Here is a 20,359-nt window from a genome sequence, read left to right on the forward strand (position 1 = left end):
TGAAACTCACATTTATTTAAATTTGGGATATTTCGAGAATTTTAAAAGTATTTTGGAAATTTTCGGGATTTGTTTCACCCGCGCGTTGATTCGTTTATTTGTTAAAAGTGGGTATAATTTGCGTTTCAGAAATTATTCTAAAATTTATGAAATTCTTGTTTTTATAAACTTTGGGATATTTGTAATATTTTAAGACTATTTTCGTAATTTTAAAAATTTGTTTTAAAGGTAGCTTGGTTCGTTAATTGTAAAATGCGGGTACGAGCTTCGTTCCAAAAATACTTTTAAAATTATGAAAAATTTATTTTTAATAACTTTGAATTATTTGTGATATTTTAAAACTAATTTTGAATTTTTCAAAATTATTTTTATTCGCGCAATAGTTCATTAAATTGCAAAACGGGATCAAATAAGGCTGTCTGAAAAGGGAAGAAGTGGACATGTGGCACAACTTCAGGTATGCTCCAGATTCGTGGCTATTCTCCATTGGTTGCTGCAGAAAAACAAAACAATATATGAAAAAAAAAGAGAATGAAACCCCTGGTTCATCTCCTTCGCCCCTGTTCTTTTCCATGAAAATCACACAATTTCTCTCTCATAGTTTTATCTCTCCCAGTCTCTCCTTTAACTCCGTGTCTCTCTCTTATTCTCCCTTCCTGTCTCCCCTGTTCTTCGGCATTTTGCCGTTGTTGCTCCAATTTTCCGGCGATTCCGCCGCTTTGTTCTTCCCCTTGCTGCTTCATTTCCGGTGGGCATGGTTGTGTGGGTGCGTAAGTGTGTGTGAATGTGTGTGTTAAGTGTGCGTATGTGTGTATTCCAGTATGCGTGGTTGCTGTGGATTGTTGCCGCCTCTCGCCGGATTCCGGCGAGATGGTGGTGGCTTCAGGGGTGTGTACCTATGGTGAAAGTATGTTGTCCCCGTATCCTTGTTGTGCTGTGTTGATTTAGTACTCGGTTTTGGTTCGAATTATTGTGGCTATATTCGTATACAATTCAAATGATTTCTGTGATTTAACGACTTGTACGAATGATTTGATTATCTGGATTTAAAATTTTGGTGAAATTTTGATAGGAAACACGAAAGGGTACCGTCGAAATTATGCCGCTGTCGGCAATGAACTCGTTGAGCTGACAGATAATTGGAAATGATGATTCGTGAGCCAGATAACAATTTACAAATTTATTTTGTAATTTTCGAAATAAAAAGTGATAGTTAAATAATATGTGTCGGGGTTAGTAGATTGTGAAGTTGGTTTGATGGTCGGTTTGATTGGTTAATTGTTGTGATTGACGTCGAATTGTTTCGACGGGTAGTCCGATAATCAAAGGAGACGCTGTCCGATTTTCGGGAACGTACCCTGTAACCTATATAGTTATATATTTAAAAATTAATATTCTGTAAAATACAACGGACAATTTGTTTCCTAAAATGATAAGTATATGTGTGTTCTCCGAAAATGAATATTGAATCGAGATTTGAGTATATGAATCCTGTATGTTGCGTGTACTATAGTAATGTATATAAGTACGAGTCGAAATCGTTATCGTTTGGGTAGGATTGGTATTGAGGATAAGTCAAGCATAACTGGGTATCTAACATAGAGTATTTCGACCCTATAGGTTCTAGTCAGAAAACCAAAAGTGCACAATGGACTAGAGATAACCTAGTTGTCAGTCGACGAGCTCAGTAGAGTTTCAACAGAAAAACCTGGGTGTCGAAGTCGAATCCAATGGTATCTAGTGGTTGAACGTTAAAGCCTGAGCAACAGACTCGGCTCAGAATTGATCAGTAATAGTTATAAAGCCCTGTAAGGCAAGTACTTCTGAACTTTTCTTCAAGATATATTGCAAATATATTTTTGAACTATTTCATAACATGTCGCTACTATTCAAAATAACCTTGTTTTATATTACTGGTGCTATAAACAATTTACCCTGGAACCCTGATTTTTCTTGATCTTGAGTCGTAAGCCTTATTCTTTGTAAACCATCTTTTGTTGATCATCAGATACCAAATCACATAAATACGATACTACTCTCCAAATGTATAACTACCAAACACTAAACACTGGAACAAAATTGTTTGAAAACACAAAACTTTTATACTCCGACCATTCTTTATAACGTCAAAGAACTATACCTTGAAAAATCATTATTTGTCTAATACCCGATCCTTTTACAGACTGAAAACTGTTTCTTATACATACCCTGATATACCCTTGAGGTATCCATGAGTTTCCTTATGTTCTTATTCAAGTGATTAACTATCATTGATTATGATCTTGTTTTGTCGAATTATATTGTTTATCATATTGAACTGCTTTAGAATTGGATAGTTGTTTTTATATGTGGACCGGATTCGTGGTCAGACCATATCAATGGTCAATTTAGGCCAATATGTGCCTTGGATCCAGTAATTAGAGCAGTGTTGTGTGCTTTGCTAGGGGTTAGTGCGTGACTGATCAGCAGCCTAACCTTGGTTTTAGAACTTAAAATGAATATCCAATTCTAATGATTGTTTAGCAATAAACTTGATTCCTCTGAATCATCTCGTTTGATCATTGATTAACCTCAATTATTATCATTGTGACTTGTTGAGCTAGTTAGCTCTTCCTTGCGATTCTTTTTATATATTTTACAGTTGAAAAGGATATGGATGATAGTAAAGTTCCTCAGTCCAAAGTGGGGGCTAAGGTTCCAGTTTGAGTTGGATTGAGCTAGCAAGGAGCTTCATACGGTAGGGAGATAGTAGGATTGTAAAATTAATTTCATTATCAGTTGTAAGTTAAATTAGTTGGGATTTGGTACGTTGTAATAAAAGTTAAGATTGTGGCTTATTTTCATACTTTAACCTATTGCGATCCGTGGTTATGTAAAGCAGGGTCATTGCAAATAATATTTCTTATAAAGGTTTATATTTCGTGCATGTGTTGTGGACCCCAAACTTTTGACCCGGGTTTGGAGGGAGCCGCACTTTACTATGATTATTATCAAATAAAACCTTCTTTAAAGAAAGTTAGCATTATTCCTTCTAGTATAAGTTCTGATGCAAAGTCTGATATTACAAATTCTGATAAGAGAACTGTTAACATAAACTCTGATGCTAAATCCGCTGAAAATATTAACAAACTTAATAAGGCCAAAGGATCCAAGCAAGTCTGGGTCCTTAAAACTAATCATTAGTGGTCTTTGTGATTGCAGGGCAACAGGAAAAACATCCTAGTTCTGGACAGTGGATGTTCAAGACATATGACTAGAAATAAAGCCCCGATATCAGACTTTGTGGAGAAAACTGGCCTAAGTGTTTCTTATGGAGATGGCAATATGGGAAAAACTCTGGGATATGGCAATATCAATCTTGGGAATGTCATCATTGAAAAAGTAGCTCTGGTCTCAGGACTTAAACACAATCTGCTGAATGTTAGTCAAATCTGTGACATAGGTTATTATGTGGATTTCTTTGAAGAACACTGTGAAGTTGTAAGCAAATCTACAGGCAAAGTTGTTCTGAAAGGATACATACATGGTAACATTTATGAAGCCACGCTTTCAACAAGCACTGATGGTTCTGCAATCTGTCTGTTAAGTAGAGCATCAATTGAAGAAAGCTGGGATTGTCACAAGAAACTCTCTCATTTAAATTTTAACAATATAAATGAACTAGTCAAGAAAGATCTTGTGAGAGGACTGCCAAAATCAGTATTTGCTCCTGATGGCCTTTGTAATTCATGTCAAAAGGCAAAATAAAGAAAATCTTCATTCAAGAGCAAGACTGAATCATCAATTCTTGAGCCTTATCACCTACTACATGTTGATCTATTTGGTCCAGTGAATGTCATGTCTATTGCAAAGAAGAAATATGCTATGGTCATAGTGGATGAGTTCACCAGATACACATGGGTGTATTTCTTGCACACAAAAAGTGAAACTGCATCTATCTTGATTGATCATATTAAGAAACTGGATAAATTGGTCAAAAACTCTGTAAAAATCATAAGGAGTGATAATGGCACTGAATTCAAGAATTTGATAATGGAAGAGTTCTGCAAAGACCATGGAATAAAGCAGAAATTTTTTGCTCCTAGAACTCCACAGCAAAATGGAGTTGTTGAAAGAAAGAATAAAACTCTTAGTGAAGCTGCACGAACTATGCTTGATGAAGCAAAGTTACCAACCTACTTTTGGGCTGAAGCTGTGCAGACTGATTGTTTTACTCAGAATGCAACACTTATCAACAAGCATGGAAAAACACCATATGAGATGGTGAAGAAAAAGAAGCCAAATCTGAAGTATTTTCATGTATTTGGATGCAAGTATTTTGTTCTTAAGACTCATCCTGAACAGCTATCCAAATTTGATCTAAAAGCTGATGAAGGAATTTTTGTTGGATATCCACTTTCCACAAAAGCCTTCAGAGTCTACAATTTAAGAACAAGGGTTGTCATGGAATCGATCAATGTCTCTTTTGATGATAAGAAGATTACTGGACTTGAAGATTTCAAAGATTATGATCAGCTGAGATTCGAATATGAAGTTTTAAATTATGATTATGTAATTCCTGACAGTCTAAATCCTTATACTGCAAACTCTGATGGATTAAACTCTGATTTTATTGAAACTGTGGTGACTATGCCAAAGGAAAATGCACCTGTGCAGGGGGGAGCATATTGAAGATCCAACCACATCTCAAGAAGCATCAGAACCTACAACAGGCTCTTCAAGTTTTGATGGGCCAAGTTCTGATAATTCTGGAAACTCATGTTCTGATATTTCTGGAAACTCAAATAATGAAGGATCCAACTCAGAGAGAATAATTTCAGGGGGAGCATCAGAAAATGTTGATGTAGACACCATGGATTATGGGGGAGCATCCAGTTCTAGAGATAACCTTCCATCTGCAAGGAAGTGGACTAAAGCACATAAACCTGACTTCATTATTGGAAATCCTGATGCAGGTGTCAGAATAGAACAGCTATATCAAATGAATGTCTCTATCATTCTTTTCTATCTCAGACTGAACTAAAGAAAGTGGAAGAAGCTCTTCAAGATGCTGATTGGGTGCAAGCAATACAGGAAGAGTTAAATGAATTTGAAAGAAATAAAGTATGGACCCTAGTGCCAAGACCAAAGAATAGGTCTGTTGTTGGTACAAAGTGGGTGTTCAGAAACAAAACTGACAGTGATGGCATAATTACAAGGAATAAAGCAAGGATGGTTGCAAAAGGATACTCTCAACATGAGAGAATTCATTATGATGAAACATTTACGCCAGTTGCTAGATTGGAATCCATAAGGATAATTTTGGCTTATGTTGCTCACAAGAAGTTTAAAGTCTTTCAAATGGATGTGAAAAGTGCTTTTCTCAATGGAGAATTGGAAAAAGAGGTATATGTTGAACAACCTCCAGGCTTTGTAGATCCCAAATTTCCCAATCATGTCTACAGGCTTGATAAAGCACTTTATGGCCTTAAGCAAGCTCCAAGAGCATGGTATGAGACTTTAGCTCAGTTTCTTCTGGAAAGTGGATTTAACAGAGGGACTATTGACAAAACCTTATTTTATCTCAACCATAGAAAGGACTTACTTTTGGTGCAAATATATGTTGATGATATCATTTTTAGTTCTACAAATGACAGACTTTGTAAGAAGTTTGCCAAGCTGATGCAGTCAAGATATCAAATGAGTATGATGGGAGAACTTAACTATTTTCTGGGCCTTCAAGTCAAGCAGAACGAAGAATGAACTTTTATTTGTCAATCTAAGTACACCAGAAATTTGTTGAAAAAGTTTTGAATGAAAGATTGTTCAAGTGCATCCACTCCTATGGCCACTGCAACAAAGTTGGATAAGGATACTGGTAAATCAGTAGATATTACTGATTACAGAGGTATGATTGGCTCATTACTCTATCTAACTGAAAGTAGACCTGATATCATGTATGCTACCTGTCTTTGTGCAAGATTTTAAGCAGATCCAAGAGAACCTCACTTAACAGCTGTGAAAAGAATTTTCAAGTACCTTAAGGGTACAGCTGATCTGGGATTGTGGTATCCTAGAGAATCAGACTTTAAGCTAATAGGTTACTCAGATGCAAATTTTGCAGGATACAAAATTGATAGGAAAAGCACAAGTGGAAGCTGCCAATTTCTTGGAGGCAGATTGTTTTCTTGGTTTAGCAAGAAACAGAAGTCAACTTCCATATCAACTGCAGAAGCAGAATACATTGATGCAGGAAGCTATTGTGCACAGATTCTTTGGATGAAGAATCAGTTACTGGATTATGGGTTAGAATTTTCTAAAATCCATATTTACTGTGATAATCAAAGTGTTATTGCTATGACAGGTAATCCAGTTCAACACTAAATGACAAAGCACATCAGCATTAGGTACCACTTCATAAGGGAACATGTGGATGAAGGTACAATGGAATTGTATTTTGTTCCAACAGATCAACAACTAGCAGATATCTTCACAAAACCACTATGTGAAGCTACTTTTACAAGATTGGTAAATGAACTTGGAATGGTTTCAGGTTCTTTCTCTAAATCTGCCTAGTTTATGTTCTGATACATCAGACTTCATTATCAGTATTTACAGATATTACTATCTCTGTGGATTCTGTGCTAAAATTGAAATTTGCTTAAGTGCTGATTGTTGTCTGATGTGAATTTCTAAACTCTGATAGTGATATGAATGTTTCTGTGACTCTTCAATACAATGAGGATAACTGTGCTAGATGCTGATCTAGTAGTCTTTAATATACTAAAGATCCCATGTTTGAAGTAATTGTTTATGTGGAAATCTTTTAACACAAGCAAATTCTGATATTGAGCTTAGTTGAAGTTTACTTTGTGTATTTTATTACTAAGTCAAAAACTAGAATAGTGCTTCTTATCTGTTAAGTTCTGATGTTAGTAAATTTGATGGATGTACTAAGTGCTGATAAGCCTCACTTATCAAAAGAAAAATAAAAGAAAAGAAATAAAAATCAGGTACTCCTTTGAGATCTAGAGTAAAAATGTGGAAGGGAAGACCCAAGTGCATTGCTGGTATTAAGTAATATGCAAAAGAAAAGCAAAAAAATTTCTTGGTGACTTTTCACACTCTATGATTACTGGAGAAATACTCTGATAACAGCATAAATTCTGATAAGCAGTCTTGATTCACTTACACTGAGAAGCCACTGTAAAATGGAATTTCAAAAGATGCATAAAATGAGCACAAAACAATGAGGTGGACTCATGCATGAACTCATTCTAAAGTAGGCTTCAGAATAATGACAGATTTTGAGCAAAGTTCTTAGTTATGCCTTATTTCTATGGTTTACTGAAGTGAATTAGACTTTACTTTTTGTCTGATATTTAGCTTAATGCACACACTTACACTCCATATCAACGATGAAAATTACTGTGGTGATAAATGTTTTTTTATATGAACAATTTATGTGTCAGATTGCATAAATTATGAGGACAAGTTCTGATGGAAGTTCTGATGATTAAGTTCTGATGAAACCATATCAGTATTTGTGTGAAGAATTACAGGAATAACCATTCACTTTTCGAGTTAAGAAGCCATATTCTGATGACTTTTAAATCCTGATAATAATCAAGTTTTGATGCTGACGTGACAGTATTTATTTACTTGGTTTATTTTTGGTAATTACTTGAACGATAATATTTTTACAGAATATTGGTTAATGTGAGTTAAAACAGTCATAATCATTATGGGTTAGTGGTTAACGTGTATGTCCTGACAAACTGCATGTGCACGGTAATTATTACTTATTTTACGTGCCCATTAACTCTTATTCTAACCGTTTACTGACTGTTCACATGGTGCCAGGTGTAAAGTGTATCCCATGCTTCAAAAATACAACTGTTGAGTGAAGAGAGTATATATATAAGAGATAAAAGATTTTCTAATCTTTTACTTACTTTTCTATTCTACATCTCTTTTATTCTCTCTCTCTCTCTCTCTCTCTCTCTCTCTCTCTCTCTCTCTCTTATTTTCTGAAGTTGTTTTTTCCCTCAGCACCTACCACCTCTACACAAACACCTCAAACTTCTCAACCGCAACCCTCAGCACCTACGGTGAAGCCTTCATCTTCAAGACCAAGGAGGACAAAGAATGTACCTCAGTCTCAGCAGCATAGAAGGAGAATTATTCTGTGAGATGAATCAGATACTGAGAAACAGGTTCCCATATCAGAACCTGTTGTTGTAGAAGCTGAGAAGATCTCTTCTCAGAAAGATACTGTAACTGGGAGTTCTAGGCCCCTCAAAAGGCTTAGAAAGTTAAATTCTGATGATACAGCTCCTACAGTGTCTCCACCTTTGAAGAAATTGAAGAAACAGAGAGCTCACAGGGACATAGTTAAGTCAGATTCAGAGGATGTAGTGGAACCAGCTAAGGAAGGGGATCAGGAATCTCTGATCTCAACAGAACCAACTGTTATTGAATCACTTCCTTCTGCACAACCAAAAATTGCTCAAGACAGAATACCTACACCTCCTATGTCACCTATAGTTGATCCAGTACATACTGAAGAACCAGGTACAAGTGCTGAAATTGATATTCATAACTTGATTGTGCCTGAGGTTTTGTACTTGGAAGCTCCACCAATTCAACTCACTCCACCAACAACACCAATTTTGGATGTTGATCAGAACCTGGCTGCAGATCAAAATTTAGAGGATGATGTTGAAGCCTCTATAGCCTCACATACTGCTATTTTATCAGAGTATGCTGATACTGCAGGATCTGCAAGTTCTGATGCTGCCAATGAGGAAACTACTGGTGAAGCTGCTACTAATTTATATGTTGATACAGCTGGTCCATCAGGACATGCACCTCAACAAACAGTTAATAAAGCTGATCTAATCAAGAAGTTAGTTAAGGAAGCACCAGTATCTTGGAGTGAAACTCCTAGAGGAAAGGAGTGGACTAAGGAATGGAACACAGTTAGTTTTGTTCCTTCTGAAAAGATTCTTGCTGAGCATCTGGAAAAAGCATATGAAATGCTGATAAATGATGATTTCAAGGCACAACTGAGAGTTATTGCATTGAGTACTAGGCACCTTCAGGGTCAACACTCAACAACTCATGCCAAGGTGAATAAAATTCAAGAAATCTTGATCCAGCAAGATATGAATGTGAAACTTGAAAAGAACATAATTTTCAAGCCAGCCTTTGACAAAATTGCCTACATCGAGAAAACTCAAGAGATGCAACAAACTCAGATTGATGAAATTTTAAAGAATTAAGCTTCTCACCAAAATCAACTCAATGAGATCCAATCCTCAGTGGAATTGCTTGTCTCTCTCTTCTTTTACCTGCTGATGCCAAAAAGGGGGAGAAAGTGATTAAGTCCAAATGCAAATCTATTCAGACACTGAAGGGAAAGGATGATGGAAATGATGACCAAAGAAACTCTAACAAGGGTAGAGGTCAAGGTCAAGGCAAAGGATTTTCATCAAGTAAAGCTAGAATTACAAGTCAAGGAACAAGTTCTGATATTGTGAGAAGAATAAGTTCTGATACTGGTAAAAGGATAAGTTCTGGTGAACATTTGGAACTTGATGAAGAAGTTTCAAAGGAGTTATTTCTTAAAGAAAATCCAGGAATGGACTTTTAGAGTCTAAAGGAAGAAGAAGCTAGACTCAAAGCAGAAGGTGTCAAGACAAAATCTAAAGCTTCTGTTGTTGAAAAGAAATTTCCAAAGCCTAAGGGTATTGTGATAAAGGAAAGAACAAATTATGAGGCAACCAAAGCCAAATCATAAGTGGAAATTGATCCAAGGTCCAAGGGCAAAGAAATGCCAGTCATGGATGAAGAAATAACTGATGATGAAGAAGATGCTAATCTTACTCTGATGCAAAAGAAGATTTTTCAAACAACCTCTGACATGGCTCATGTTGTTCAGAGTCAAGATGTAGTAAGTTCTGATATGACAGTGAAGCAAGCAACCTCTGACATAGCTCAATTTGGCTTGATATCAGAAGATAAGGAAAAGGAAACCTCTGACATTGCTCATGTTAAACCTTCAAAGATACTCCTACCAAGATTCACCAAAGCTAAACAGACTCAATCTTTGAAGACTGCAACAAGTGGTTTTGAAGCAAGAGTTGTTACAGGAAAGGAAGCAAGAGATAAATCTGGATTGGGTAGTTCCGATGAAAGAAGAGTACATAACACTACCAATGATCCAACTTCCTTAAGTGAACCAGATGTTGGAGCAACTTCTGAAAGATTGAATCGACTTGAATCTGTACAAATGGTTTACCATACCTTTTTGAAAGAACATATCTTGTTATATTTTATGACAGATGGAAGGGTATACCATATCAGGCAGAATTCTATACCACTGAAGTATTTTGAGGAACTGGAACATGTTATATTCCTACTTCAATTCAAAGACAGATTAACAGATAGTGCTGCAGGTTATTTAAAGTCACAAATTCAAAGACAGAAGAAGCTTTATTCTGTAAAGTCTGACAGCACATACTGTCCCAAGTACAGAGATCACAAAGGTGATATTGTCGAAATGAAGCCTAACTCTGCTAAGATCATAAATACTTTTCTGGGTTATAAGGCTGTGGAATTTAATTTAGAGTCTGACAAGGCATATCTGATCAGACTAGATCAGGACATAAGGAAAGCTAAGATAAATTATCTCAGAGCAGCTATTTTTTAAACAGGTAAAGATACAGCTGAATTGATAAATGCTAAAAGGAGGATGGTCAATGAACTTGAATATGCTGAGAGATATTTGTTGAAAAACTATCTCAGAACAACTCCTGACATCAAAGAGATCAGAAATTGAAGCCAAGTCAAAGATCTACAACTGCTTAAATTCTAAAAGTTTATACAGACTGAAGCTGTTATCAGACCTTAAGATGGTAAAGCTGAAAGGACTGTAAGTTGTAGTTATCTAGTCAAATTCTCGTGCATTTGTACTTAATGCTTTTGACATCATCAAATATATGTTAAACTTGTATATTATGCTAATTTACAAATTGGGGGAGATTGTTAGATATATTTATGATGTCATGTGTAATATGATTTGTGTTTAGTTTTCAGATCTTACTTAACAGGACAAATCAGTACTTAACTGGAAATCAACACTTATACTGAAGACAGAACTTAAGATATCAGAACTTAAGTTATCAAAACTTAAGTTATCAGAAGATATTTATCAGGAGATAATATCAGGACTTAAGATGACTTTCAGATAAGGCAGGCGGCTGATTGAAAGGAAAGGAGATCGAGACTAAGATAGAAAGATATATGCATGAAGAAAGAATTTTATGAAGAATAGAATACTTGGAAGAAAAGATAACTAGTTGATATATTTAGGAAGCAGAATTATATTCCATATCAATTAGAACATTATCTCGTAACTGTGTAGTATATAAACACAGGCATAGGGTTTACACTATAAGTGTTATCTTAATCAAAGTTATTATTCATTGTAACCCTAGCAGCTCTCGTGATAATTTGTTCATCACTGAGAGAGGACAGTTCCATATTGTAACAGAGTTTATTGTGTTGAATAAAATCTATTTTCTGTTACTTGAGTTCTTATATTCGATTTGATTGTAGTAAACACTGTATTCAACCCCCTTCTACAGTGTGTGTGACCTAACATCTTTATTTTCATCATCTAGGTAGCCACAATTTCTTCAGTGGTTACGATGTTGAGATTTTTTTTTACAAACAAACAGAAATATGCCTAGTTGCATATGTTCTCATGAATGACTAGTTAATTGTCCTAACTAGTCAAAATTTTAATTAATACGACGAAAGCCTAGCTCGTCCTAGCTAGTTGCTATGGGCCAAACCAATTGTGCTGGCCATTTTCTTAAGCCAATGGAGAATATTGCTTGATATGGACTAGTTATTATTTTTCTAAGTTCCACTTCCAATAAAATTTTGATTATTCTATAGTGCATTATATATGCCAGATTTAATTTTCAAAGAATGATTTAATTGAGACCTAACTAGGTCGCCCACTCAAACGAGAATTCATATTCAGTTTTATGAAATATTTTGTTCATGAAATATTTTATTCTTTCGTTTGTATAACGAATATCCAATTAAAATTACAAAGTGATTGAAGAACAATATATTTCCTTATTTATTAATCATTGGATAAAATTCCTTCTTTCAAAATAGCACCTCTTGGAGACCTCAATGGTTAACCTTTGGTTGAGGATGTCATTCGATATTTCTTTCATTATTCGAGAAAAAAAGTATTCTTTTAATGGGAATATCTTACATGTATCATTCGTATGATGTTATTATTCAGCAATCATTGCTTTCAATGGATATTCTCCATAATATTAATATAGAATTCTAAGGACATGGAAGGATAATCCTTGTTATATTCTTCCTTCCAAGTTATAAAACTTCTGAGTGTTGTGACTCTTTTATTCAGAGCTCATTATTTGTTCAGATGTTAGATTTTGAAACCTTGTTAAGACTGTCTAAATTTCATCGATATCGTGAAAATCTTTTTCCAAGGCTAATTGCCTTCCCAATAAAGAGAGGTATAGTTGAGAATCGATTGTTGTAATATGAGACTGAAACCCCAGTGCTATGATGGTGCAATCGGAGCATCGTGAGGAGTAAGTTGTTTTAAAAAAAGAAGAATACCGTGTTTAGTTATTATCATAAGTATCTTTAATATGGTTATAGAAGAACGAAAATAGGGATATGACGTGATTAGTGAGGTACACTTCTATGAAACATAATCGGGAAAGGTGCTAATAAATTCAGGAAATACCAAGCATGTATGAATTTGGGGAATAAGATTTTCAAGAATTGAAGGCAAAGTTAGTAGTAATCCCGTGCTAGAATTACTCGACAATAAAAATAGGATATTGCGTGAAGTCTAATGAAATGTCTACGCAGCTTAAGGACCATGACATAAGGCTTTCTAATAATAATCTAGAATAATTGCGATAAGGTTCAGACTAAAAGGGACAAGGAGTTTACTTATGAGAAAATTTTGGAATTTGTTTTTTACACTGAACACGAGATAGAGGCTATAGTCAAATTGATCAAAGGCCATGATTGAGAAATCTATTATCCTCAAGGAAAGGCCAATGTGGTGGCCGACACTTTAAGTAGGAAAAGATATATTGAGGATAACAAATCTCAGAATAACTGATGAGAAGGATCGCATGAAAAGAACGCTTTATTACTTAACAAGAAGACTTAAAGATGCCTAAAAATGTAAACGGATATTAGTCGTGACAGGATATGAAAGGGGATGTCATCGAGTAGGTAAGTAAGTATTCGACATATTGGAAAATGAAAATGGAAAGGAGAGGGTTAAAATTTTGGCGATTACGACTTGTAGATGACCCAAATAGGGTTAAGAGTTAATTATAATAAATTTTGAAGGAGGATTATCAAGAACCAAGTTAGCCGTCGTGCTATTTGAGGATTTTGAGTGATAGATTAAATAAGACCGCTTATTTGAGGATTTTGAGTGATAGATTAAATAAGACCGCTTACTTTATTATGCAAATGATAGATGTCCACTCTACAAAATTGATATGAACGCGGAAGAGATAATTGGGACAGAGAGACCCTGTGTCGACTGCGCCACGCAAGGACCCAAAATTGAATTAACGGGACTATTTCCCAAGATATTTTGCGAAAAAGGACGGACAGAGGCACGACTTAGAATTCTCAAATCGACAAGTAGAACGAAAGGACTACCCTGATCATAGGAGATACGTCTAGCGGCTTACCTTTTATTTGGAAAGGTTTGGGGAATCGCCTATTGTTGACAGATAATTCGTGTATATGTACTTACCACGCTAGCATACGAAAAAAATAGCCGCCGATATCCCTTACGAAGGGCAACGTGAAAGAATGAAAGATGTCATTGTCAGAAACTGATAAAAGGCAAAGAAGATCGTACACGCCCTATAAGACCACTGGTAGCAGATACCAATAAACGTGAATACGTCTAAGGCGCTAGCGAGAATAACAAGTATGACCCAGAAGGTATCGTAGTACTACAGAAATTATACAGGGAATGATTAAAGAAGTCCGACCGATGATGAAAGCTGAACGTTCCACGATCCTAAAATGTATCAATCAATTGCGTTTGAAATGGTGCTTCCTTCAAGTTGAAAACAGGACGAGGATGTGCACTACGTTACTATGGGAAGAAATGTTAAATCTGGCGCTAAGCGTGTAGCAGGAGACGAGCGTGTAGAAATGTGACGAGAACTTCTTATATGACTTAATCGACATAGAGGATGCACCAAAATGGGAAAACATTAAGGAATGAAACTCTAGCACTAGTAGGAGCGATGTAGGGGGAAACGAATAAGTTGAAGGATGATTCTTGTAACACCCCTAGATCCGGGGTCAGGGATCCGGGTCGTCACGGTCTTTCTTTCCACAATATCACTTCACTTAATTAATAAATAACCTTATGTTGTGACCCCACACTAACACACACCACAACCCGTTATAGTCTCAGAGATGAAATTAAAATAAGTACAAGTCCTTGAATCCACAATTAAAAGTTATTACAACCCAAAATGATTACTTGATAAATTTACAGTTAATTGCCATTATCTGCCACAAGTTATAATTATACATAATTGATTCTCAAAAGTAGAATGCCTGATCTATCAATAGATCTACCTCTGCAGCTATAGCAGCTACAACATCAATGGGAAGACGGAGGACGCTTCCCACGCGCTTGCGCTGGGTCTGCTGGAGTCTGGCCATCTTTCCTAACTGTTGTTGTGTGATGAAGAAATAAAGCAAGAGTGAGCCTTACAGCTCGCAAGATAATATATAGTGATAACAATAATACAAGTATCTAAATGGATACTTACTAGAATCTTTTATCATGTGTAAGGTAATTACTTACTGAGTATAAGTTTTAAAAGAAGATGAAGTTACCAATTACTTCGCTACACTTATACCATTTTAGAATCTACTAGAACTACTACTGTTCCAAGTATAATAAGATTCAAGAGGTCATCCCATAGATGAGACCACAAATAAAACTTGGAAATATTTGATCTTTGAAATATTTTGAAAAAAAATGAAGTTACGAGATACTTCATTCAATAGATACACTAATAAAACTGTTTGACCCTGTCAATGCTTCGGCAACCACCCATTAGTAGCCTTTCGATCGAAATGCTACGGGTAGTGTTGCAGAATTATCCATATGGATGATGAACTCATTACGGGAGTTTGCCGCGCCAGGAAGACCACTTATGATGATCAGTTGTAGTAGTACAACCCCACCATTTTCTACATGTAGAGGAGAACCTATCGGATTTACTTGTCAACCGAACACTGAACTCCTAAGGAATGGACCGCCTTAGCGGAACTTCCAGGCCATTTGGGCCAATATAATAAGGCTGGGCCGGCGCTACTCGACCACTTACGCCACTCCTAGTTCAGATGAAATCCATGACTCTGAAACGTAAAGCTCGTCCCCACTTTCCCCAAGTAAAAACTTGTTGATACGGCTCCACCAAGAAGTCGTATCTAGTTGGAAAGGAAAACTCACCGATATTTCCCAGGCGATGCATGTTAATGGACTAACTTGTTCCAAGAATTTTACTTCCCGAGTGCTGGGTAAGTAATTAAAAACTCTTTTATCAAGCCAACAACCTTGTTGCGAATATAAAATACACCACAGAGCCGGATCCCTCCGGTTTTGAGCGAGTATTTAAATCCCCTTTTTAAAAGGAAGATCTTAAATATAAAAATGAGTTTTGGGATCCGCTCTAACTTTTGAAAATCGTTTTAAAGACTTGAAAACACTTTAAAGAGTGTTTGGAATAATGCTGATTTAATAAAGTAAATCAGTCTCAATATAAAGAAATATCTGAATATTAAATAATATTCCCATAAAGAGTAATTGAGGTAGAAGTTGGAAAACTTATACTTGAAATGAATAGTAAATAATCAAAGATATACTTATACGAAAGTAATATCTTTATTTGAATATCAAAAGTAAGTTTGATTATCGAACATTATTCTTTAATAAATAAAGAATATTAATAAATAATAAGCGGAGTCATAATACCTTGAATGAATATTATAAATAATATTCATTAAATAAAATAAAGGAGTCATACATCCTCAAATGAATATCCAAATATTATTCAATAAATAATATAAAGGAGTCATAAGTCCTCGAATGAATATTCAAGATAATATTCATTAATAAAATAAAGTTATCGAATAAACCTTATCCGATTAATAGTTTTGAAAACTATTACCATATATATATAAAATTTATATATATATATAAAATCTACTCGGGATCCTCGACTCCCGGTTTTAGAAAATGTTTTCACCTTTGGGTCCCTATACTAAGGGTATATGCAAATTACCGCTATTCTCTAGCATAGGTATTATCAATTGAACCAACAGATATATATGGCAAGAATACGAAACAGGCATGCATATGTACTATATCACATGCTACAATATATCGCAAGAATTTGCTAATATAACCATCATGCATCTATTACAAGATAATGCATATACAAGTGTATACATCACAACAACAGTACAACGGGTAGAAAACTTGCCTGAGCGACTGGGGGTGATAAAAGGCTCGGGACGAGTCTGGTAACCTATAAACAACAAGTAATTTGGAATTAAACCAAAGTCACTTGTAAATCTATACTTTAACTAACTTAGACTCTAACGCTTGTTTTGCGCTTACTGATTCTCTTAAGTCACTCGAGTACCCTCGGCTCCACCATTTTTAATAATTTAACCATTACGTGTTTTAAGGCGATTCCTTCGCGAGTGTCTTACCAACTGCCTAACACTATTACCATAATTGGTTCATACACTAATTAACCCATTTTGGTCTTTAACCTATGTTTCAAAGTAAGGCGAGGGGAAAAGTTTTGTTCGCGAAACGCCGTTACTTAAAACGGTCGTTTCTCCTAAACCGTAAATCGGAATCAAACGAACTACATATCAAAACGAAGCTCGTAACATGAAATATCTAAACATGGAAATGGTAATAATCTAGCAGGGAGTTCTCGGGTCCAAATGTTATAAACAAAAGCAGTCTAAAGTAAATTGGACATTACGACGGCTATGTTTACGCGATTTCCCAAATTTAAACCAATTCAAAACAACCACAATTCAACCCCAATTCACAATCCAATCAAAACTCCATCCATATTACTTTACATCAGCCCCAAATCAACTCATTATAATCAATTTACTTAATCCTAAAACTTGAATTTAAACTATACTACACTCTTTAATCAAATCATAAGATTTCAACATTCCAATCTCCACCATTCCAACCCAAACTCTTAAACAAACAAGTTTCAAGCTACTCTTTACTCTAACAACCAAAATCAACCTAATATACAAATTAAAGATAGGGTTTGGAGATGATATACCTTCCTTGAAGTGGTGTGAGTAGCTAGGAAGCCTTAGGAAGCCTTGAGGAGTCTTAGGAAAGCTTGGACCTTAAAGGAAAAGCAAGAAAAATCAAGTTAAAAACCTTGAAATCACTATTCATTGTCTTCTTCATTGATTTATTGGAGAAGATAGAGAATGAATGGGATGCTTAAACTCATAATATAGCCATATCTATGCATAAGGAACACTAGGGAATTATCTTACCAATTTAGGAGGCTTGGATCTTGGATTTTGAAAATTCTTTCCTTTGAAATTGTAAAAAGCCGAGAGCAAGCTTTTGTTGAAGAGAAATAGACTTCTTTTGTTTTGATGAAATGATTTGTTTGGCTTGGTGGATGTAATTTTGTTTTTGTTTTGGTTAATTACCTTTTTAGCCTTAACTTTGTGTGGTTCTACTTCAACCACATCTCCTTCCTTCCCATGTCATGCTTATGTCATGCTATGATGTCATCTTCCCCTCCTTGTCCTCTTCTCATTGGTTGGGTGACATCATCCTCTCTAATCCCTTTGATTAACTTCCTAATTGTTTGCCTAATGACCGCTGATCTGTTATACAGTTCGCTTAACTTTCATTTTCGTTTATCGTTTGAGGGATCATACCCGGGATCTTATTACTTAGGTTCCCTTAACCATTCTCAATATATTATATTCCTTTTATGATCCTCTCTTATAATCCTTTAATTTAAATCCTTTTTATCCTGTTACCTTATACTCAATTCTTTCCGTATCTAATGGATTTCCGAGAAAAATCAAAGTGTTCGGTATTGGATTCTGACGATCTTTACATACACTTATATACCATGTAGAGTACTAATAAAATCTCAGAATATCCATAACAGAACCCCTACATAGTGTGGCATGAAAAGTTTTCTCATTCAGCTAAAACACTATTCATAAGGGTTACAAAAAGTTGAAAATTTTGGGGGTTATTACAGTCTCCCCTCCTTAAAAGGATTCCGTCCCGGAATCAAATAGAAAACAAATGGGGGTACTTTTCTAGCATTGCGTTCTCTAGTTCCCAAGTTGATTCTTCTACATTATGATTCTGCCATAGTACTCTGACTAGCTTGATCACTTTGTTCCGAAGCACCTGCTCCTTCTTATCTATAATCCTTACTGGCTTCTCCACGTAAGTCAGATCTGGTTGCATATCCACCTGCTCATACTCCACTATGTGTCTGGCATCCCGATGATACTTCCTTAGCATTGACACATGGAACACATTATGAACTTGTTGCAAGTTAGGGGGTAAGGCTAGCTCGTAAGCTAACTTTCCAATCCGTCTTAATATCTCAAAAGGTCCAATGTACCTTGGGCTTAGTTTTCCTTTCTTTTCGAACCTCATTAATCCCTTCCAAGGGGATACCTTTAGCAGTACTAAGTCCCCGACTTCATATTCCTTGTCCTTTCGGGCTAGGTCTGCATATTTCTTCTGTCTGTCTTGGGCTGCTACAAGCCGTCCTCTGATAAGATCCACTATGTCTTTGGTTCTTTGGACCACTTCAGGTCCGAGCACCTTCCGCTCTCCTACTTCATCCCAGTATAAGGGAGATCAACACCTTCTTCCTTACAGGGCCTCATAAGGCGGCATTCCGATGCTAGCATGAAAGCTATTGTTATAAGAAAACTCGATCAACGGCAAGTGATCATCCCAACTTCCTTTAAGGTCTATTGCACAGACTCTCAACATATCCTCTAGTATCTGGATGGTCCTTTCACTCTGCCCATCCGTCTGGGGATGGTACGCGGTACTTATATTTAACTTGGTCCCCGCACATTCTTGAAAGCTCCTCCAAAATCTGGAGTTGAACCTGGGGTCTCGGTCTGAGACAATGGACGCTGGGACTCCTTGTCGTGTCACTATTTCCTTAAGGTAAATGTCCACCAGTCTATCGACTGTGTATCTCTCATTGATAGGAATGAAATGGGCTGACTTTGTCAGTCGGTCTATAATTACCCATATGGCGTCATGATTGGCTTTCGTCCTTGGCAAGCCTACAACAAAATCCATCGCTATCTGTTTCCATTTCCATTCGGGAATCTCCAGGGGTCGTAAAAGTCCATTGGGTCTCTGGTGCTCTGCCTTTACTCTTTGGCAAGTCAAACATTTACTTACCCATTCTGCTACATCCCTCTTCAGGTTGGGCCACCAGTAATATTCCTTCAAATCCCTATACATCTTGGTACTTCCCGGGTGAATGGAATACCTTGAACTATGGCTTTCATACAAAATCTCATCTTTAAGCTCTTGAACGTTCGGAACCCAAATCCGGTAGGAGTACCTCATTATCCCTTTATCATCTTTCTCAGTATGGATCTCCTCTCCAGTCATTGACTTTCTGCCTTCATTCATTATTTTCTCTTGGCACAATCCGATCTTTTCCAATAACTCTGGCTGCATTGAGATCTCAAAAAGCTTTTCAGTTCTGGTTCCGGTTACCTTTACTTCTATTTTCATTCTCTCAAAATCCCTTATCAATTCTTCCGAAGTCGTTATCATTCTGAGTCTTTCCTTTCTACTAAGGGCGTCAGCCACCATATTGGTTTTCCCCGGATGATAGAGAATCTCACAATCATAGTCCTTGATTAGTTCTAACCATCTCCTCTGGCCCATGTTGAGCTCTTTCTGCGTAAATATGTACTTGAGGCTCTTATGGTCCGTGAAAATCTCGCACTTCTCTCCATACAAGTAGTGCCTCCAAATTTTTAAGGCAAATACTATTGCCGTGAGCTCAAGGTCATGAGTAGGATATCTAATCTCGTATTCCTTCAGTTGTCTCGATGCATACGCAATCACTTTACCGTGCTGCATAAGCTCACACCCTAATCCTTTGTGCGACGCATCACTATATATCACAAAATCTCCTTTTCCATCCGACAATGCCAACACCGGGGCCGTTACCAACCTTTT

The sequence above is a fragment of the Apium graveolens genome, chromosome 2 (assembly GCF_009905375.1).
Source record: "Apium graveolens cultivar Ventura chromosome 2, ASM990537v1, whole genome shotgun sequence".
Classification (NCBI taxonomy): domain Eukaryota; kingdom Viridiplantae; phylum Streptophyta; class Magnoliopsida; order Apiales; family Apiaceae; genus Apium; species Apium graveolens.